This window comes from Otolemur garnettii, unplaced genomic scaffold (assembly GCF_000181295.1).
Source record: "Otolemur garnettii isolate 467f Iridium unplaced genomic scaffold, OtoGar3 scaffold00115, whole genome shotgun sequence".
NCBI lineage: Eukaryota > Metazoa > Chordata > Mammalia > Primates > Galagidae > Otolemur > Otolemur garnettii.
In genome coordinates this window covers 4,700,239-4,723,513 of record NW_003852510.1, presented here as the reverse complement: position 1 = coordinate 4,723,513, position 23,275 = coordinate 4,700,239, and positions in this window count along the sequence as shown.

Sequence of the window (23,275 nt, the reverse complement as noted above, 5' to 3'; positions counted from 1 at the left end):
TTACCTCAGCCTCCCGAGTAGCTAGGACTACAGGTGCCCGCCACAACGCCCAGCTGTTTTTACGTTGCAGTTGTCATTGTTGCTTAGCTGGCCTGGCCTGGATTTGAACTACCAGCCTTGGTGTATGTGGCTGGCACCATAACCACTATGCTATGGACATTGAGCCTGGTCTGTTTCATCTTTAGAGAAATATTCAAATGGAAACTATTTGCAAACATGCTGCACAATTGATTACCGCATACTGGTGGGTCACTGCCAAAAAACGAGAGCATCTGATATGTGTTAAGTTTAAAGAAAGCTCTAGTTCCAAGTTTGGGCTTCACATCTATTAAATATCAATAGATTCTAACTGAAGTTAATGTTCTTTAAAGAAACTCTTCTACTGATAATTCAAGTTACCAGAATTCTGGTCAGTAATTGGCAAGCCATGCCCTTGGCCTGTTTTTTGCAAGTAAAGTTTTGTTGGAACACAGTCACACCTGTTTGTTTACATATTGACTGGAGCTGCTTTGTGGCTATGACAGCACAGTTGAGTAGCTGTGACAAAGCCTGACTGTATGACCCAGAAAGCTAAAGTATTTACTATCTGGGCCTGTAAAAAGAAGTTTGTGAACCCCCTGAAGTCCTGTCTTTGAGATTCAAATTGATAATCCAAAGGGGCTCAACATGTGGAAACACTGTATCATCAGAGCAAAATTTGGTTGTGATAGTAGTCTATCAACCCCTTCACTAATGCATATGGTGCCTTTTCCCAAATTGGATAAAGGTGCGCCTTAAGTCAATTATTACAATTACTGATTTTTACAGCAAAACTTACTGCTATGTTCTAGGAAATTGCTTAAGAAATATGCAAATCTTTACAGTGTCTACAGTGTGAATTGCCTTCCCCATATAACTCTATGCAGGAGTCTGACTTGTAGTATGATTTGGCAAAAAGAGCACCACTTCTGCCTCTGAAGCTGACCTGATATATCTTGGGCAAGTGACATAACCATATAGGCCTTGCATTTAAAATGAAGATAGCTTCTAGTTGTTGTTTAGAGAAATTACAGGCATCAAATTATTTTGTAAAGGCTAACAGCTCTGCCAAATCAATCTCCAATTATGTTTTGGACAATTTCTATATTTCTAGAACTATAATAGTTCCTGAAAAGAATGAAATCAGTTTAAGCAGCCTTCAGTGTAAGCAGAAATTTGTGCTCACGTGAACTGCACTGATAGTTACAACTAACATAAATAGTTATGCACATTTGAATTAACTGGAGCACTCACTAATAGTGGTTTACACTTACTGACCTACTTTGTGCCATGTGTACTAAGCACTTACATGCATTATCTCAAATGCATAACCTTCACATTGACCCTATCAGGTAGATATTATGATCCCCATCTTGCAGATAAGAAAAATTAATAACTGACATTTATTAACTACTCAAGGTGACATACATATTTTAACTCATTTCATCCTTGTAATAGCCTATGAGATATAACATGTATTATTCTCATTTTTCAGATGAGGAAATTTCATTTACAGGAGTTAAGTGCTTCCCAAATTTTTTTACACATTAAAAAAATTCTAACATTTGGCATTCAGGGATAAACTTATGGGGATTTGGGCAACTTTATAGGGCTTGATGAAAAATTCTGTACGTCTCCATTAATAACTTTACCAGCTGAGACAGTGTATTGGAGATAAGTAGTACGTGATGTGGTCAGCTCAGACTGCTCCTGGTGTGGGGATCACAGTGAAACCTGCCCTTTTCCCTTGGTTGGTTCGCTGAAAAATCAACTCATAATAGGTTTATATACAAATGCCATGCCCATGGAGGGAACCACAAGAATGATTACCCAAAGTCTCAGTGATGGCCAGAGACCTTTGTAGATGCCTTTTGGAAGTGAGAAGAAAGAATGTGGAAATTTAGGTGCAGCAAGTGGTTGCTTGGGGTGGGGGTATAAATGGGTAGAAACAGATTGATTTGTAGATTAATCTGAGAGACAGGTATTATACTTTAAATGATTTGGGACCAGGCCTATTAGCATGTAATAAGGAAGTCAGCAGCCCCTTTTGATTCTCAGTTTACTAAGGTTTTATCTAGATAGAGGAAAGGCCTTCTCAGTGCTCCTTGATCGTGAATGGCCTTTAATTTGAAATATTATCTATAGCAAGGAGTCATATTTGGGGGCAAAATGTCTTTAGGTCCTTCCCTGGCAGTAGGTACTAGGTATAAAGTATTGTACAACAAAATCCATATATATTTAAGAAGTCTCCGGGAGTCATACAAATAGTCTTCACATGTAGTTTCAACTGTTATAAAGTGTTGAATAATTATAAAAATCGCTTTAAATATTTTATCATTATAAAAAGTTTACAGCCCTAAGCATTTTGTGAGACACCTTTGACCTATTCATGATTGAGAATCTTTGGGTTAAATTCCTTACAAGGCAAAACTGGGTAAAAAGTAGCTGAGTAGAAATCAATGCTGGCCGGACTATAAAGTCTGTTCTTCCAGTTTCAGTCTACAAATAATCGTGCCCTTCTACAGTGAAGAGCCACGTTGAGTTATCCCAAATCCATTAATCCTTAGAGTATTTAAGTTTGATCATCCAGGCTCACTCTCAGGGTGAATTTTTTGTTAACCATGGTCTTCAGTTAATCTCGTCCCTGCTACCCTATTCTCCCAACAGTTTTGAAACCACCATGCCATACTTCTTTTTACTCCCTCTCTACCCATAGCCATAATGGAAAAGAGATGAGCAAGTGGGAAAAGTGAAAATTCTGTGAGTTGATAGGAAGCACACGGTGTCTGGGCTCTGGAGACATCTCCATGGGCCCTGCTAGCCTCTGCTTCCCTGCATCCACTGGAAGGTAAGTCCTGGCACAGTGTCCATTCTCAGCTCAGCCTGCTGTATACTTACACAGAGATGCTAGGATATGGTAAGTGGCTACCTAAGCTATCATTTACCTGGCCCCTAAATGGAGGAGGAGCTCTCGGCGTGGTTCTATTCATCTTCCGTGCTTAAGAAAATACCTTTCAAAACAGAAATAATTTCCTCATATGTGCTTCAGAGAACCCACTGTCTCATGTAGGGGAATATTCTGTGACTGAAGTTGATTCTGGAGTTAGGTATGTATGTGAGGGCACATTGTTTAAGAAACTTCGTAGCACTTGTGTTTTACCCAACGATGACTTGTCTGATTTCCAAGCCCACTTGCAGGTGAATTTTACACTCCAGGTTTCTGCAGAATGGAGAGAGCTGAAGGAGGTGGAGGGTACAGATGGTATTTTATTTTTTGCTTCGTCTAGCATGCCAAATGACTGGTGTGCTTGTGGTGATATGTGGCAGGACATCTGGGGCAAGGTTAGTGACCCATTAAGGTGTCCTGAGCTCTGATTAGAGAAAGCTTAGAGCCAGCAGAGCTGTCAACACTCAGTTTCTTTTTGATTAAGATGCTGCGTCTTAACCCCTGGAGGCCACTTATCCTCTCCACTTTCAAGAAAAGACAGAGTTAAAGCCTGAGGTCTTTGCTTAGTGGAAGCCCAGGAGCTGACTGGGCCAGAAATGGCCACTCTCAGCAGCTGCTCCCTTACAAGCTTTCCACTGACAGGTGAGCTCACTCTCTGTGACGGACAGAGCTCCTAAGCCGAGACGGTTCTCACAGGAGCAGCCACTCGAAGAGTGAAGATAAGCTTAAGAAAACCTGCTAGTGCTATAGGGAGGTCAGGAAAAATAAGGTTATTAATTATTGCGGTCACTTTGGCTGTTTCAAAGGTGCCTTTTTTTTTTTTTTCTTAGCCCATATGGAGGTCAGGATGCTAGCCTTCCAAATAAGAATAGCCTGCTGTTCTTACTATGACTCAGTCTGACTTATCTCAATGAGCTTTTGTCTATAAGCTCCTTTAGCAGCCTCCTAATGACAAAAAAATTACATTTTATTATATTCCTAGCAACATGCATGTAACTGACACATAGTAAGTGCTTAAAAACGTACTGTGCTGAGGTAATTACAGCTTTGACGATGCAGTGTATTGGATCAGCTTCAAAGTAATATGGGGAGAAAGCGGGAATTGGGTGGAAGTATAGATGAAACAAGACTGACCATAAGATAAAAACCTTTTAGGCTAGGTGATATGCTGAGGGAGATTGTTACACTGTTTCTCTAGCTTTGTATTCAGTGTTGTCCATCATGAAAGGTTTAGTATTAATATATAAATTAAGTGTAACAAAACGTTGAAAGTTACGGCAAAGACCAGACAGGTGCTCTCTGCAGAGTCTCATCTTTCTCCTAAGCACAAAGCTAGATTCCATTTTGCCGGCAGGCTATGTGACTTCGTTCTGGCCACGGAAATGACGTAAGCCTCTTCCAAATGTGACCTGTATTCTGCATGAACCGTGAAGCTTTCTGTCTTCACTGGCCTCCAGGTTGGATGCAGAAAATCTAGTGAGGAACATCAAGCTCCTTAGGCAATGATGGAAGCCAGGTCAATGAGCCTAGGCTCTGAGTGGCTTCCTGCCACAGAACACCTCCTCACTTCTACCCATGAACCTGTAATAAAGCATGAGGGGACTGAGGAATAAGCCTTCACTCCTGTTGTTTTTAAGTTCTGTATTGAATTGTCCATAATTGGGCAAACCAGGTGTTGAGTCCACCTGGTTTAGACATGAGCAGAGACTCTCAGTAGCTATTTGACTTGTTAGGGAATCCAGAGCCATATTTAAGTACCTCCAAAGATGAAGGCTAAGTTAATGATGATAACAAAACTTTCAACATCCCACTCTCTAGATCAGTGGTTCTTATGACCGACAGGAACTGTATTAAAGGGCCATGGCATTAGGAAGGTTGAGAACCACTGCTCTAGATGAATAACTTTCATTCTCACAACAACCCCATGAGTGAGAAACTAGAACTGTTATAATTGTATACAGGAGAAAACTGAAAGAATAAGAAACTTGCCAGAGTTAAACAAATTGTAAGCAGCAGAGCTGAGATTCAAATCCAGGCAGTCTGGCTCTCCAGCTCTGTCTCTCCATCAGCCCATAATACTCTCTCAATATTTTGGACATTGCTATGGGGGACGAGGACTGGCATGAAGCAGTATTGAGCCTGTGACGTGTCACGTACAAAAGTAGTGCTGGACCCCCATTCTGGGGAGGAGGACACAGAACAAAGTCTGCTGGTCCACTGCCCATGTAAAGGGTGTTCTAGTGAACAGAGTTTAACAACGGTGTCCTCGATCATCTGGGCTAGAGCCAAGTGCGAGGGCTTCATTTACTCTGAATAATTCCATCTCCCCTCAACCTTGGCCTCTCCTGCATTTGCCCCAAGGTAAAATATTTGTCATCTTCTCCACCTGCATGTCTCTCTCCCCCACAGTCCCTCCCTGGCCCACCCTTCGTGACTTGATTCTACCCCCAGAGCCTATGGCCTCTTCTCTTCCCAGCAACTTAAGGCGTGTAGTAGGGCAGAGAGCCATGTAAATAAATGGTTGTTAGACCTTCAGATGACAGCAGGAATTAGTCACCCCCTTGCTTTCTGACCTCATCTGCCTTCTGCAGATACTTCCTATCTTTAACAGCAAGCAGCACTAAGGAGGGGTCACCATCAAATTTTTGTGGTGTATTTTAGGTCAGAGACTTGTATAATCTCATGACACAGATTTGGGGCTCAAACACTGACCCTATGACTTGGCTCCCATTCAGAAGCTCTGTTCTTATATATTCACACACCAACAAAAACTTGATGGTTTTTATTTGTTTTTTTTTTTTTTTTGAGACAGAATCTCACTCTTTTTCCCAGGCTAGAGTGCCTTGGTATCATACCTCATAGCAATCTCAAACTCCTGGGCTCAAGTGATCCCCTTGCCTCAGCTTCCCAAGTAGCTGGGATTATAGGCACCAGCCACAACACCCAGCTAATTTTTCTATTTTTAGTAGAGACAGGGTCTCACTTTTGTTCAGGCTGGTCTTGAACTCCTGAGCTAAAGCAATCCACCCACCGTGGCCTCTCAGAGTGCTGGGATTACAAGCATGAGCCACTGCACCTGGCCTAGGACAGGGGTTTTCAAACTACTTTCATGGAGAGCCTTCAAGAGCCATCTGAGAAAATAGAGAAGGTTCAGACAGCACTGAATGGACAGGGCTCTAAGTTTCCACCCCCACTTCTATCACAGCAATTCCACTTTTTCTGCTGTAGGTAAGATTGCATTTACAGAATTGTTCCACTCTCAAAACAAGAATGAGAGAGAGAGCCCTTGTTTTGGAAGAGCCTTTGGATCTCCAAACCTTTGACCCTTTTTATTTCGTGACCCTCTCAGGTCCCACCATTCTTGCCCACCAGGCAGCAGATGTGGGAAAGAATCCCAGCTGACTCTCCCAACTCCTAGCACCCCACTCTCCAGGCTCCAGAGCCAGGGAGAATTACAGCAAAACAGAGCTTGCTGATAGTGCAAGGGGCTGGGGGCTGCTGCTGTCCCTACAAGTTCCACCACAATTCTGAATCTTGCATAGACTTACCTTGAGTAGATGGGAATGAACTGAACAGAGATGATGAATCTCTGCCAGTCTAGATCAGTGATTTTCACCCAGTGTGCCACAGTACACTGCTGTGCTGTGAGAGAATCTTAGGGGTGCCATGAAAATTTTTAAAGAGAATTAAATTATTTTTGAAAGAAGTTCAAAGCAGAGTAAGTATTTTTTTTTTCTTTTTTTTTTGGTCAACATAATTTAAATGTGCCATGGAAGTTTAACTATAAGTTCAAATGTGCTGTGAAATACAAAAGGTTGGAAAACACTGGTGTAGCTAGTTCAGAGCGGGGGCAGCCTTAGATCTCAGAATGGCTGCAATACTCATACTTCAAGATGCAAAGAGTCAATTTGGCATAGACATTAGGAATAGGGGATCTAGAATCAGAGTTTCTGGCTTCAAATTGCATGACTATAACCTTGTAAATATGAAACTCCTTATAAAATGGAAAATAATGTTTCCCTCGCAAGGTTGTCTTGAGGACTGAATAAGTTAATACATGTAAAATACTAGGTGCCTGGCACATTAATGCTCAGTAAATGTTAGTAAATATTGGCTCTCATTATTGTCATTACCCTGCTCAAATGTCTCCTGACTCTTCTAAGAAGAATTCGTTTTTCTCCTCTACACTTTCACAGCAGTTTTCTCAGATCTCTGATAAAACTGTGAGGACTCTTTTTCCCAAACTCTAAATCAGGATCAGTGACAGGGACAATAAAGCAGATTCTTTGACATTGGAATGCATAGATATCATAGATTAAGTTCTCCCTCCATAGCAGTTGTGGCTACATGTCTGTCTCTCCCTCTCAACCTCTGGCTCCTTGGGGAAAGGTTCCACATCTTATTCATCTTTGTATCCCAAGCCCCCGTATGTTGTAAGTGCTCACTGCAGTTTGACTGAATGGGTGAGCAGCACTGGCATTTATCTGGAGTTGGGAATGATCCTGACCCCCGCCTCCAGGCCTTCCTATTTGCTTTGCTTTCCAGTGGCTCAGCTCTTCTCTTTGCCCCAACATGAGGAGGAGCTGAAGAGTCTGGGGTGGGTCCAAGCATCTCTCTGGGACTTGGCTGAAAGGCTATGGGAATTCAGTGCATGCAGAAGCAACTAACATTTGCAGAGCACCCACCATGCTTCTGGAACTGTGCTGGGCTCTTAATTCTCACAGTAGTTTTTAGAGGTATGCTCTTGTTAGTTCCATTTTTATACATAAGGAAACTGAGTTAACAACTTCCATGAGGTCACGTATTTGATGTGTCTGAGGTACATTTCAAACCTGGGTCGGACTCAAACATGGGCCCTTTTCATTGTCCTTGCTGGCTCCCACTGAAGCAAGCTAAGATCTGTACCCCATCCCACCTCCCGGTTCCTCCCCACCTCCCTCTCTACCTTGGTCTTCTCTTTGTTCTTCTGTATTAGCCTCTGTAATATTATTTTTCTTCCAGAGTTGGCTTATTTATCACTTGGCCATGTCTCCTTATTAATATAACCGGAGCTTAAACATTATGCATCCCTACTGCCTCGTTTGCCAGCACGGTGCTGAGCACTTATGAGCTCAGCAATTAGACTGAACTCAAAGGGGCCATAACATCTGCGTCTTCACAGGGAAATGGAGTGGAGAGGAAAGGAGGTGGGGTCTGTGGTGTGGAGGCAGTGTGCAGCCCGTGCCTGATAAAGAGGGACAGAGCAGAGGAAGCCTGATGAAAACACCTCCAGGCACTTCTCCCTCGGTGCTCAGCCTTAATTCAAAATGACCTGCTTGTGACTTGGGGGTTTGAGCCTCCAGGAAGACCCTAAGGTTATTTCTGCCGAACAGTCCCCTTCCGTCTTATTCATAAGGCCAGTACTAATAGCAGCAGCAGGAGCCATTCACTTACTGTGAGCACCTACCTGCTGTGTGTTTTACACACACTTGATCTCATTTAACCTACACAATCTCATGAACTAGGTCTTAATATACTCCATCTATAGATGAGGAAGCTAAAATGTAAGCAACTATTCAAATTCACAAAACTGGCAAGTGACAAAACAAAGAGAAAAGACAGAAAAAAATGAAAATGCAGGAAGAGGGGTCTCAAAGAGGCACAGGGGTTATCAATGTGAGGCTCTCAAAGTTGTCCCTGTTTGGGCATCTGCCCAAGTGAGCTAGGACAGTATAGGGACAGCTCCCTCATGGTCTGCCTGGGAAGAAGGATCTCTGGGCCCCAAAGGTTGCTGCTCTGATTCCTTCCCAGCTTTGTAAGGAGAACTCAAACTGGCAGAGGTTGTCCATGGATCAGGGGGACTTTATGCTCAGGAAGAGGGTAAAGACCATTATGTTTTATGTTTCCTGGGCTGAAACAATTCACCTTGTCAATGGACACCTCAAGAGTCCCTCTACAAAGGGATCTGCAAAGACCCCTGCCTGCTGATTGAGTATTCTGGCCAAGACTGATCCTTTCTGGTTGCTTGCCCCCAACTCTTCTAGTTCTTTCGGCTCTCCCTCCACTCTTACAGCTCCCTGGGCCAAGCCCTCCAAGTCCAACTGGAGCCCTCCAACAAGTATCCCAAGACAATTCCTCAGAGTTGACACCCAATTCTTAAGAAAACCAGGTTATCAGAGAGAGATTTTATCAGTTACTCTGGAGTTGGTCACTCCTTCCAAAGGACTCCTAGAACCCAGTCCAATTCAGAGATTTGGGCTCTGTCATATAGCTCAAGAAAGTCTATCCCAAGCATCTTGCGGAAGAAGCCAACAGCAAAAAAGTGAAAAGCTTTGATATAACAATAGGCTTTTTTTCAAACTTAAAACCTAGCAGATTGGTGTGGTTAATACTGCAGAGCTAAGCATGAATGAGGTAGGCCTCAGTGGTTCTAGTTGAGACTATGCTCAGTGGCCCGGAGCACCTCACACCTCACCTGCCTTTCTTCTCCTCTCCCTTCCTTGTCCCCTTGTTCCCACACAAACAAGTTGATAATTGGTGATTCCCTCTGCCAATGTGTCTGCCCAGCCAGCAGCAGAGTAGTGCTGACTGGATTCTTTGTGTGGTGTCACCAAGGAGCATGGTGGTACGGGAAAGGACGCTGGAAACTATTCACTCAGCACATACTGAGCACACACTATGTGTCAGATGCTGTTCTAAGTCTTCGAGCAGAAGACAGGAAGAGGTTGTATCTCATGGAGTGTACAGTCAAACAGAGTCGCGTTTTTCAACCTTTTTTTTTTTTTTTAATCTCTGGGCACGCTTGAACTCAAACTTCTGCAGCGCATTTAAATTATGATGATCAAGAAAAAAGAGTGAAGAAAAGAATATATTTATGTGCTTTGAACTTCTTTCAAAAGTAATTTAACTGGGTGGCACCTCTGGTTCAAGGAGTAGGGCGCCAGCCCCATATACCGGAGGTGGCGGGTTCAAACCCAGCCCCAGCCAAAAGCTGCAACCAAATAAATAAATAAATAATTTAATAATGCTCCTTAAAAATTTTCACAGCATACCTAAGATCCTCTCACAGCACACCGGTGTGCCACGGCACATGGATTGAAAATCACTGAAATAGGCAATAAACAAATAGGCGACATTGATAGCGTGCAAAATGGCACAGGGAGGCTGGTGTCTTCAGATGTGGGTTGGAGAAAAGAATTGTACCTGCCTCACAGGATTCTTGTTATGATTAAGTGAGTTAATAAATATGAAGCACTTGGAACTTATGGTTGTTGTAAGGAGTTAAAACACTTGGATCAGCACATAGCAAGTGCCTTTTCTGTGTTCGATGTTACTGTTCATCAGTATTATTTTTGTCTGAGTGAGAAATGATGGTGGGTCAGGCCAGAGTGGTAATATTGGAAGAAAAGCAGTCATATTTGAGGAATGCTTTGAAGGCAGAGCCAATAAGATTTGCCGGCAGATTGAGTATGGGGAATGAAGACAGAGGAGTCTAATCCACCACCCTCCTATTACAGATGATGAAACTGATCACAGCTAAGCCCACCATTGTTACGAGCAATTTTTTTTTTTTTTTTGCAGTTTTTGGCTGGGGCTGGGTTGGAACCCACCACCTCCAGCATATGGGGCCAGCACCCTACTCCTTAAGCCACAGGCACCACCCATGTTATGAGCAATTTTTAGAGTACTTGTTGTCAAACAATTTACCACTAACAGAAATTTAAAATAAAGAACAAAATTCACTGATGGGCTAACAAAAAAAATCCCTGCGTAATAAATGCTTTTTATTTTTATCTATCCCCTTCAGTTCTTCCCTTTATGTATGCATAATTCTTTCTCAAATCTACTTTTCAGCTTTTTTGAGTTAGAATTGACAAAAATTGTATACATTTAAGGCTGATTAATATTCCCTTGAATATTACAAGGGGATACAACTATTTTTTTATACATTCAACACTTAGGCTGATTCCACATCTTGGCTATTTGAGTGAATGAATTTCTGCCCAGTAAAGAAAACAATTAACAAAATGAAAAGGCAACCTATGGGATGGGAGAAGATGTTTGCAAACCATGTATACAATAGGAGGCTAATATCCAAAATATGTAAGGAATTCATACAACTTATTAGTCAAAAAGCAAACAACCCAATTTAACAATGGTCAAAGATCATTTTTCCAAAGACCAATGGCCTGTAGATACGTGAAAAGTGTTCAACATCACTGATCAACAGGAAATTGCAAATGAAAACCACAATGAGATGTCATCTCATTCCTTCAAGCATTATCAAAAAATCAAACGATGAGTGTTGGTGAAGATGTAGAGAAAAGGGAACCCTTGTTAGTGGGTTTGTAAATCAGTACAACACTCACGGAAAACAGTATAGAGTCCACAAAAAATTAAAACGAGAACCACCATATGATTCAGCAATCCCATTTCTGGGATATATCCAAGGGAAACAAAACCAGTAACTCAAAGAGACATCAGCATTGTTGTGATCCTGGCAGCATTATTTATAATAGCATGCATGATTCTTAAATAAGTATAACTGCATCTGCATGGTTTCACATTTTGCCAGAGAGAAGTATGTGGTCTTTCATGACTCTAACCATAGTTCACTGGTCAAATGTTAAGGAAATCAGTGTGCTCAATGCCATTTTTATTTCAGTATATAAACAGGGCACAGAATTTCCATTTTAAGATAAAAGAATATACAATACTAGATTCAGCTGCTAAAACAGAGTTGTGGGAAGCAGAGTCATTTATTCATTTCTTCAATCAGCAAACTTTTATTGTAAGCCTGGATACAGGTGATATATAAGTTAATACGCTTTATTTTTAGGAGATCACAGTCTTAAGGGAACGGATCAAATTGCATAATTGGTTTTTATATTTAAGGGCTATACTGAAGGTATAAGTGCACAAGTTACCTTAGAAGCACCTTAGAGAATACACAACTCTACTTACAGAGGTAGGGAGCTTCCAAAGACGGGACGCTTGGATACATGAAGCTTATTTTCTAAACTCTTTAGATAGGGCAAAGAAGGGACTTAGCTGAACTGGCTCTGCCCACAAGGACCAATGACTTGTATTGTTGGTTGCTCTAGCTGCCTTTCCCACTAAATTATGCATCTATTTCTGAAAGAATTTAGAAACTTAGAGACTTAGACAAACATTGGATAAGCTGAGGGAGGGAAGATCATGAAAGCCCCTGATGGAGGTTACAAAAGTGAAACATTTTGGGATCTCAAAGAAGCCACTTTAGTCTCAGCTGCTTGTACTACCAAAGCAGATGGTTTGCAGAAATCCATACAAACCTCAGTTCTGCCATCTGCCTATGCATTTGCCCCCAATCGCCAGCAAAGAAAATGACTTCTCTTCGGCCTTAAATCTCCAGTAAAGGCTTCTTCTCATTGGCAGAACATAACCCTGAGCCACATTGGAAGATTCTTAGAAATGTAGTTCCAGGCTTCCCCCTGCTGTGCAGAGGAGGTTTTAGGGAGGTTGTGGGATAACGCTGAACTGACAACACAGTCCAGCACAGATGACTCCCCCAGTCTCATCTTTGAGAAGAGAGGCTTGCACGGCTCTGGCGGCATGGAGCTTTGCTTTCCCTGCCATGAGGGAGCTGTCACATTCGGTTCAAACATCTTCCTGCTAGGGCAGAACAGCGCAACTTACATTTTCATTCACCCAAATCATACAAACCTGCCATTTGGTAAGCAGGTCCAGGTAGTGTGGGGTGGGGGAAGAATATCGATTTACGTTGCTATTTAATCCTGAAAAATCATGGAGATTTTAAATTAATCAAAGCTATATAGTATGAAAGTATGTTTAAAAGAATGTAACAGTATTTTAAAATACAGAATTCATTAAAATAAATTGTACATCCATATGAAATAATACCATGAATCCACTTAAGATTATCTTGTAGAAAGAATAATATTGACATGGGAAAATATCCATGATATGGTAAGATGTAATAAAAACAAGTTAAAAATAGTATGAACTCTGGCTCGGTGCCTATAGCTCAGCAGCTAGGAAGCCAGCCACATACACCGGAGCTGGCCGGTTTGAATCCAGCCTGGGTCTGCCAAAAAACAATAACAACACCAACCAAAAAATGGCCAGGCATTGTGGTGGGCGCCTGTAGTCCCAGCTACTTGGGAGACTGAGGCAAGAGAATCACTTAAGCCCAAGATCTTGAGGTTGCTGTGAGTTGTAATGCCGTGGTACTCTACCAAGGGTGACATAGTGAGAGTCTATCTCAAAAAAAAAAAAAAGTATGAACTCTGAAATTCCATTTTGTTAAAAAATGATTATATAACTGAAATACTATCCCCATTTTTTTTTTTTTTTGAGACAGAGCCTTAAGCTGTTCCCCTGGGTGGAGTGCTATGGCATCACAGCTCACAGCAACCTCCAACTCCTGAGCTCAAGCCAGTCTCCTGCCTCAGCCTCCCAAGTAGCTGGGACCACAGGCACCCACAACAACGCCTGACTATTTTTTGGTTGCAGCTGTCATTGTTGTTTTGGCAGGCCCGGGCTGGATTCGAACCCGCCACCTTAGGTGTATGTGGCTGGCGCCTTAGCCACTATCCCAAATTTTAATAGTAGTTATCTCTAAGGTAGTGGGATTATAGGTGGTTTTTTTTTTTCATACATGTATAATTTTCTCAGATTTTCTGCAGTATGTATTACTTTGGAGAGTTTACAAAATTATATAAAAATATCAGCTTTTATTAAGGTACTTAATAAAAGAGATTATTAAAAGAAGTAAATTAGCCAACACGTGCAAATTGTGCCTACCCTCTTCCAAGGATATGTTTAAAGTTGCAATGTCTCAAGCTGTAAGAAGCTTGGATCCCTGAGTCACTACTTGGAGAAAAATTGCCCAACTGTATTCAACTATGATATGAGTAAGAATTAAATCTTTACTGTGCTCATCCCAGCACCAGGGGTGGTACAAGCTCCTGTTCCCGTTCCTGGTGGTACAAGCTTCCTGGATGCCTCAACTTCTTGATTCAATAAAATTTTATTTTTCCAAATATACAGTTGGTCTGACCTGTTCATACAGCCTCACCAGCAGCTGGGGCATCTCCTTGGTATTTCTGTTGTAAATCACTTGAGCTCTGTGCTTTGAATCCACTTTCAATGAATGAGTCCCTTCCATGTTCACTTAAAATGATTTTACTTCATGTTATATTTTGAATAAATAGTTACATTCAAAATTTTTAAAATATGAAAGTGAAAATTCTCCCTTCTCCCTCAGACCACTAGCCATTCACTTCCTTGGATGTTAGAAATTAATACAATGTTATTAATGTTATTAATTTCTAACATGTTGTTTAGAGAAAATGTGTGCTGGTATAAACATATGGGTATAGTGATGCATTCTTTACTTCTTTTTTACACAGATGGGGGTAATATTTTATGCTATTTTTTTCTGCCCTGCTGTATTTTTCTTTTATATTTCTTTTTTGGTGAACTTTCCATACCAATATATGCAGATATTAGAATAATTCACAGCTATACCATCATTTGCTTACCCAGTCAGTTCCTCTTAGAGAACAGCCCCGTGATAGTGAACATGACCCCAGATTCAAGGGTGGCCTGCACTCTAGGACCCACTTCCCTGCCCTTAGTTTCTTCTGAACCTGAACTCACTCTCCCCATGGCTCCAGTCACATGGAGTGCTCAGCTTCTGAGGCCAAAGGGCTCCCAGAGACCAAGGCTGGGCTCAAACCTCTACCTATTTCTCTTCACCTATTTCTTTTTTTGGCAGGGACTGGGTCTAGCATGGTTCTGAAGATATTCCTGTTTAGGCTCCTAAGAACCAAAAAGCCATGTGTTTAGGAATCTGTTCCCTCCGTGAAGCTGTCTTTCTGTGTCACTGTTTACATTTGCGCTGTCTTCCACCCCCCGTCTTTTTTCTGGAGAGGTCGGTGCCCAGTGAACCCAGAGCTTCCATTCCTGACTCAATACTTCAGAGCTGGAAACAGGAGGACTCCGTTGTCATCTCAGCTCACACCTGGGTAACAAATGGGGTGTAATGACAGTGAAGAACCAGACCAGGAGGTGTGATGGTGACACAGATGAGGTGTGGCTGGGTGACAGATGGTTAGGAGCCCTGATGTGAGGGATCAGGTGAAGGGGGCTTAGCTATAGTCTTCTGGATAGAGAATTTCCGGTGGTAGGTAGTCAAGGGGAGGCAGGACCTCCGCTGATGAGAATGACCTTCCTCACCTGAAGCCTATAGGGAGAAACTCCTTCGAGCCATTAGTTAATTTCTTAGTTAAGTTAAACTGATTTGGATTGAACACCTTAGACAGTTCCACCATCTCTACTGTTGTACACATTGTGGTTTTACCTCCCTTGTTGAGGTCACTATTTCATGCAGAAACTTTCATTGCTGTTGTTAACAAACTTTTGTGGTCGTTCAAGTCCTGTGAGTTTTTTTTTTTTTTTTTTTCTGGTATTCAGCCTGTAAACCAGAGGGCAAGTCTTTAAAAGACACGCTTTAAATCACATAGTCACAGAAGTGGACATCTGATTAGGAGGACACATGATATGTGCTTAATCAACATTGTCTAAACTGAACTGATCAGGGTCGATGAAAGCCCTTCTGTGAAACCACCAGGGGTGCCAAATGCCCTCACTCACTGCAGATAATGGCCTTATGAACAATTATCAGCCTAATTTCTTTTTACATCAATGTAGATTCGATGCCTGGTAATATATGTGTTGTACCTTTAATGGCCTTTTAATGATGAAGAGGATCAGAAGCATTTTCGATGTGAACCTGCACCATTAGTCTCCATTCTACATACACGTGGTAATTACCACAGCTTCTCCGAGCCCTGTGACTGTGTCTGCTTAGTTAATCCCAGTCAGCACAGAGCCTGAGTCTGATGCAGGTTCTGGGGGCTGGTTGCTGAAGGTGGAGGAGGTTAGAGGGGGTAGGGGAGCACGTGACACTGGGGCAGAGTGAAGGGCTGAGTCATTTAGGACCTGGAGTATCAAGATCCCCCAGGGGTTCTCCCAGGGGTCCTCCCAGCCTTGGACTTCTCTCTCCTGGTAGAGAGTTTTAGACACAGAGGGAAGGAGCTGTGAGTTGTACTAATACCCTGTTGGAGTCTACATGCCACATTGGAAAAGACTAAGGATTCATGATAATTCTGTTTTCCACCGTCACACGTTATCAAGACTTGGCAGGGGCAGGGGAGGGTGTGTAGTGTATGACAAATGGTATTCAGCTAGTGGGAGTAAGTGGATCTGAACAGAGTTCCAGGAAGGGAGCCCACAGGGAAAGATCCAAGGGACCGCGAAGCTTCTCAGGAGGAGAGGTGTTCAGGTGGACAGCTAGAGTGCTGTTTATTCTTTGAATCCCTCCCCTGAAGACCCATTGCCTGCCATTCTCTTTGCCCTGGCAGCTACCACTGCAGGCTGCACGGCCCCAGCTCTCTTGCTTTCTGGTTTCCAGTTGGCTTTAGCCACAGGGAGGTGGTTGGGCTTGTCCCAAACTTTGCCTTTCTTACCTTTATTAAGGTAGGAAAACTCTTTAATAAAAATTAAAGAAACATTTTTGATTTGTGAAAAGAATAGGAATTTGGACCACTTCTTTTTGGTTTCACCCCCAGAGTTGTTTGCTGGGTTTTTGTCTTTCTTGGCTGACTTTCCAGCATTTTCTTCTTGTTGTTGTCCTTGAGCAGCTTCTTGAAGCTGCAATGACCTTGGGCAGCTGGGAGGAGCTGTTACTACTCCAGCCTTGCTAAGATGTCTGACAAAAAGCCCTCAGCATCTTTAATAGGTTCCAACTTTAACCCTGCTCACATGTCTGTAAGTAGTGGCTTCATTAAATTCAGAATCCCAGCTAGATGTGCCTTGTGTTTCCGGTGGAAACCCTGATTGAGACAATGGGCATGTCAGAGACTGATAAATGTTTACCAGTCCCATTTCCTTTTCCTGGGTGCAAAGGAAGACTACATTTTCCATTCTCCTTTGCAGTTAGGTTGAGGCTGTGTTACTTGGTTCTGGCCAAGGGGATGATGAAAACACTGCCAAGCCTGGCCATAAAATCCCCTGCGCGATTGAGCCACAGAGTGGCTCTTCCATGGATATGTTTAAAGTTGCAATATCTCAAGCTGGAAGAAGCTTGGATCCCTGAGTCACTACTTGGAGGAAAATTGCTCAACTGTATTCAACTATGATATGAGTAAGAATTAAATCTTTATAGTGCTCTGACCCTGAGTCTGAGGATGGTTTATTACAATAAATGGAGTTAATTACCTTGACTAATGAAAAGACCACCAAGAACAATGGAGTACCCAAGGCATAAAAATAAGGGGTTATGGGCTGGGCGTGGCCTATAATAACAATTATGGGCTGGGCGGGGCTCACACCTGCAATCCCAGCTCTTGGGGAAGACTAAATGGAAGGATCACTCAAAGCTAGGAGTTCAAGGCCAGGCTGCAAAACATAGGAAAACTCCTACCTTAATATAAAAGTAAAAATTAAAGAAACTTTTTTGATTTGGAAAAGAATAGGAATTTGGATGCCAGAGTCAAATTTAAATCCAGGTTTCACCACTTCTAGCTATGTGATCTTTGCAAGTTACTTATCTTTTAACATTTTTTTCATATGCTAAATGGGGGAAATAATGTCTATCTCACAAAGTTCTTTGGTGGATAGGTGATTTATTTATTAGGTCATAGCTGGTACTCAGTAAAAGTTCCCTCCTTTTCCTCTCAGCTGTGAGTTCTAAACTCAGTCCCTCCAGTGACTAGTAAATGATTTCAGTTTCAGGGGAGCGTTTCAGCCTTTGAGTGTCATTTCCTAATCTCTAATGGCAGAGGACAATTCACGTCATGAGCATCTAGGTAAATGGATTTGAATCTGACCAGGAAAGAGGGATTTCCTTTAGGGTTTAGAAGTGACCATTTCCTCTTTAACTTCTTTGCCTTTTAGGCTCCCATCTTGAAGTTTATAGGCTGCTAACGTAAATGTTAAATCAAACAAAATTGGTACTCTAGGGTCCCAGTGCCGTCCCTTACTTCATGAACAAATGTGGATCCTGTGACTCAAGTATCTTCTGATAAGTGAATGAGAAAGATTCCCCATGGAAACTTGGCTTAGCATTCGAAGGCTTATCTGTCCATTCACCCATCCATTTGTCTATCCAAAAAAATATTGAATCAGTGGTAGCGTGCGTGAGGAACATCTCTAGACCCTGCAGTAGATACGAAGATAGATTAGACACATCCTGCCGTAAAGAGCTTAGGTTTTGGCAGAAGAGAAGGTAGCTTATCTTCCTAAACAAATATAAGGCAGACCAAGAAGTGATAACCATGAAAGGTATAGAATTTTACGGAATTCAGAGGAAGGGAAATCCCTTTTAGCTGGAGGGATCAAGAAGCATTTGAGTAAATCTTGAAGATGGGGCAGGATTCAACATATGAAGATGAGGAAAGGTTCAAACATGAGAAACTGAGAGGCATGTATGGGGAAATGGTGGCTCGAGCACAGGTAGCAGAAGGGGAGTTTAAGGGAACAGCTTTAGAAATGTCACCTAAGAACAGATTGTGCAGAGCCTGAATTGTAGGCCAAGACACTTAAGATGAGGGTGGAGACAGGTCATCCAAGATTTCTGAGCACTGGGGTGGTGCGTGCCCTGGGAAGGTTGGTTGGGAAGCTGTGTGCAGTACAAGTCGGAGGCAGCAGGGGACGTGGCCCAGGAGGCTGGTTAAGAAAGCTGCAGCCATCTAGGTAAACCCTAATGTGTGACTCAGCTAGGCTGGAGGCTGTGAGAGTGTAGGGAATGCTGGGGAGAGCCACTTGACGTGTCTGTGTTATGGAGCTACCCCCCCTTTCCAGCTATGTCAGTCCCTGTGGGGGGAAACTCACAAGCCACACAATTCTTGCCTCCTGGGTGTTTGGAGTATGACTTGAGGGGCCAGTCATTGAAGGGAAGCTTGTCCTTCCTGAGCCCTTCCCTTGCAGCCTCTTAGCACAGGCACGAACTGGCCTCCTCCTCCCTACCCCCACCCAGCACCCATCAACAGCCCCTACTTCTGCCCAACAACGTCAAAAGAGAGGAGTTTAACGTCTAAGATGTGTGCTGCTGTCCGTGCTCACTTAACAATTGCTGAATTAGTATGACACCTACTATATTCCGTGCAGTATTTTAAGAGCTTTGTTAAGTACTAAATCATTTTATCCTTGTAAGGATCCCATGAAATAGGTACTATTATTGTTCATGTTTTATAGATGAGAAAACTGAAGCATGGAGAGATTATAATTTTCTCAAGGCCACACAGCTAGTAAGTAGCAGATCTGGGGTCTGGAACCCAAGGCGTCTAGTACTGGAATCCCCGCACCTAACTGTTATCCTGTGCGACCTCCCTCACTGCTGGGTTCCCTCTGGCCACCTGCAGGCAGCTGTGGCAGCGGTGCTAGAGTGCAGACTTGGACACTCAATGCATGTGGACCCTTGGACCAGGAGTTTAACTTCCCTAAGCGTCAGTTAGGGATGTTCCCCATCCATAAAATGGGGATATTAACTACATAGTGTTTCCCTCATAAAATTGTGGCATCAACTTCCTCCCCTGCGAAATAGGCTCATCCTCACGCTCCAGGCACCAGCTGATCTCTAAGTAACACCCTCCCAGTCCTGGGATCCCAGCAAGTGTGGGGGCAATAATTCCATGAGGAGCTCAAAGGAGGGACAGAAGAAGGGGGCTGGGGTAGTCAGGGTTTCGTGGAAGAGGTGGACCCGGAGCATCTGGGCAGGCGGAAGGGAGGGAGAAGTCCTCTCCTTGCCCTATAAACATCCTCACGGCAAGTGGCTTCCCCGGGCCCATTCATCAAGTCTAGTGACTTTTCTCCAGGGAGCCTCCCCTGCCATCTCAGGCCAGGATGCCACACAGCCACACCCAGGGACCAGCACAGCCTCCAGCTGCTGAGTGCCCTGACTGAAACATCACCTGCCCTTGGGGCCCAGCCACCTGAGGCGGGCAGTCTCCTTCCTGGTCAGAGGACTGCTTCCATTTGTCTCTGTCAGCTAAGCAACCTCAGCGTAATACACCCCCGGCAGACTGGAGGGATTGTCTTAAAATGAAGACAAGGCTCCTGACCAGGGTTGGGTCCCGCAGTTCTCTCTGGAGAACAGTCCATGTCCACTTGTGAGTGGGCTGTGGAGGAGGGGTCGTCAGAGAACTCACCTCCCTAATTGTCCTCATCCCCACAAAGTCCCACCAAGCTAGCTTCCCTGGTCACCTGGTTAGAAAGAAACCTACTCCTCTACATCCCACCCCCAAAATGGCTCCAGCTGTCAAATGCTGCCCTTGGCCTCCTTGTCAAATCCATAAAAGGCCATGGCCATCTTTCTAAGCCAATGATGTTCCCACAAAAGGGTGGAAGGAAAGGAGAGAGGTCTGAGGGGCCTGTGAGCTCATGACAGGAAGCCTGTGGGAATTAAACCTCATGCTGTGTGCCTTTAATCTGGCCTCAATTTTTCACTCCCTATTATTTTTTTAGGGCCTTTCTCTACTTCTTGAAAAGCTGATCAGTGAGGTTATTCTTCAGAACAGAGGCCATCTTCCTATTGCCTCTGTTGGGAAGGTGGCATATTTCCCTTTTCTTTCAAAGGTCAAGCCAATTTACTCCCATGTGAGGGAGCACAGTGCACTTGTCATGGAAGAAGCAGGGCTCTGACGGATGCCAGGGGCTGCCGGAGCTCCCAGGAGCTCCCAGGCAGGAAACTGCCTCTCCTGGGCAACAAGCCAGCTGTGGCTCCGGGCTGAGAGAGGGAGTCGGGTGAAAACTGGAAGTAGCTGCCCCTCCACAAACCCTCCTTATCCTCAATGTGCTGTAACCCCGTCCCTCCAGGCCTCAGTTTTTCAGGGTCACTTGGGAGTAACCCAGCCTCATTAGTGGCCGTTCTCAGGCTCCAGATCTTGGAGCTGCCCTCAGATTCTCCTGGCAAGGGACAGGAGGGTCACCACTCCAGGTGTCACAAGCAGGAGGTTTGTCAGTATCTTTCCTCTCATTGCTACCAGAATAGGCTGTGGGAGGGAACAGGAATGGAGGTCTCCTTCCATGAGATGTCTTATTTTACTTTTTAAGGTATACCTTGGGTGGCGCCTGTGGCTCAAGGAGTAGGCCCCGTATACTGGAGGTGGTGGGTTCAAATCCGACCCCACCAAAAACTGCAAAAAAAAAAAAAAAAAAAAGTTAGACCTCTCAGTTAAGATTTTGGCTGGGTATGGTGGCTCACACTTGTAATCCCAGCAATTTGGGAGGCTGAGGGAGAAGGACCATTTGAAATCAGGAGTTCGAGACCAGCCTGGGCAACATGCAAGATTTTATTGCTAAAAAAAAAACTTTCTTTAAATTATCCAGGTGTAGTTACACCTGCCTGTAGTCTTAGCTATTTAAGAGGCCAAAGGAGGAGAATTGCCTCAGCTCAGGAGTTTGAGGTTGGAGTGAGCTATGAGGCAGCCAGTGTACTCCAGCCCGGGTGGCAGAGGGAGACCCTGCTTCTAAGAATAAAAACATGTAAAAGATCTTGTTTCTTCCTAAGTTGCATTATTTCCTAAAAATGTAAGGTGATTGATACTGCCAACGTTGTACCACGGCCATAAGTAAGGAGGTGCCTTTCTGTGATGAGAAGGTTTGCTCCCTGTGTGTTTTTCCAAACCCTCTCTATAAGGAAGAAGCCCCTGGCCACAGAGTGACACAGCTGGAAGGGACCTTAGAAGTCATTTAGTGCAGACCCTCATTGTCTAGATGAGGGAATGAGGTTCCGAGAGGGGAGGTGACTTGGACAGTTGGGACACTCAGAAATGTGGTCTTAGAAACACTTCCCAGTCACTGCTCCTTCTCTGTGGCCTGGGAAGGGTTGACTTCTCTTTATCTTCCTACTTTTGGGATCTAGCTCCATAATCTTGAAAAAAACATGCCCAAAACAAAGAGATGATGCAAAAAACCCCAAAAGAGTAGTATTTCCACATGGGAGACTCATAATGGAATGATTGTCTCCATCTGCTCTGTGGCTCCACCCTGTATTCCTCGGACTGTTTGGGTATCCGGTTCAGCACATGCTGGATTTTGGCTGTCTGCTGAGCTGAGCTGGTGTTGCTTCTCTGGCCGCACTGATTTCTCTCCCAAGTACAGCTGTCTGCTGCTGAAGGAGACATCTCAACTCAGGAAGCCCCTTCCCTAGCTGATCCTCTGCCAGAGGAACCAGGAACTTGGCCTGGTTCCCAGCGTTGAACTAAGGGACACAGAAGCTGGTTGTAGCTGCAGGGCGTGAGGTTGGTGCTGCACAGACCCAGGTAGGAGAGTGGCTGTGTTGGGCCTCGTGCAGGAACAGTAAGCAGAAAAGGATGAGAAGAAGCAGGAAGGCAGATGTGGTACAGTGCAGAGAAAAATGGGTACCGATAGCCATGTTTCCCAGAGAGATGGAGAGAAGGGCCTCGGCTCTTGGTGGTTGCTCATCCTGTGAGGCTCTGTGTGACTTCTTACCTACCTGTGACCACATGGACACAGGTCCTCCCTCCTGTCCTCTGTCTGTTTGTTTTGAGACAGAGTCTCACTATGTTACCCTCAGTAGAGTGCTGTGACATCACAGCTCACAGCAACCTCAAACTCTTGGACTTAAGCAATTCTCTTGCCTCAGCCTCCCAAGTAGCTGGCACTACCGGCGCCCACCACAACACCCAGCTATTTTTTTTTTTTTTGAGGCAGAAGCCTCAAGCTGTTCTCCTGGGTAGAGTGCTATAGCATCACAGCTCACAGCAACCTCCAACTCCTCGGCTCAAGCAAGTCTCCTGCCTCAGCCTCTTGAGTGGCTAGGACTACAGGCGCCCGCAACAGCGCCTGGCTATTTTTTGGTCGCAGCCATCATTGTTGTTTGGTAGGCCCAGGCTGGATTCGAACCCACCACCTTGGGTGTATGTGGCTGGCGCCTTAGCCACTTGAGCCACAGATGCCCAGCCAATGCCCAGCTATTTTTTGGTTGTAGTTGTCATTGTTTAGCAGGCCTGTGATGGACTCAAACCCGCCAGCCTCGGCATATGTGGCTGGCACCCTACTCACTGAGCTGGGTCCCAAGCCAAATTCCTATGTGTCTTATGTAGGTGTGATTTCCCCAGGCCTCCTCAGCTGGCTGAGGGACTGCAGTAACACCAATGCCACCAGCTCCTGAACCTGCTCCTCTGCTATTTTTGTGGGTTCCAGGGGAGTGTCTCACTTGGGAGAACTGAGCTCCTCTGGGGACCACTATCTCCTCCACTTACTTGCTACCTGCCTCTCTGTCACCTTCCTGTGGCCCCC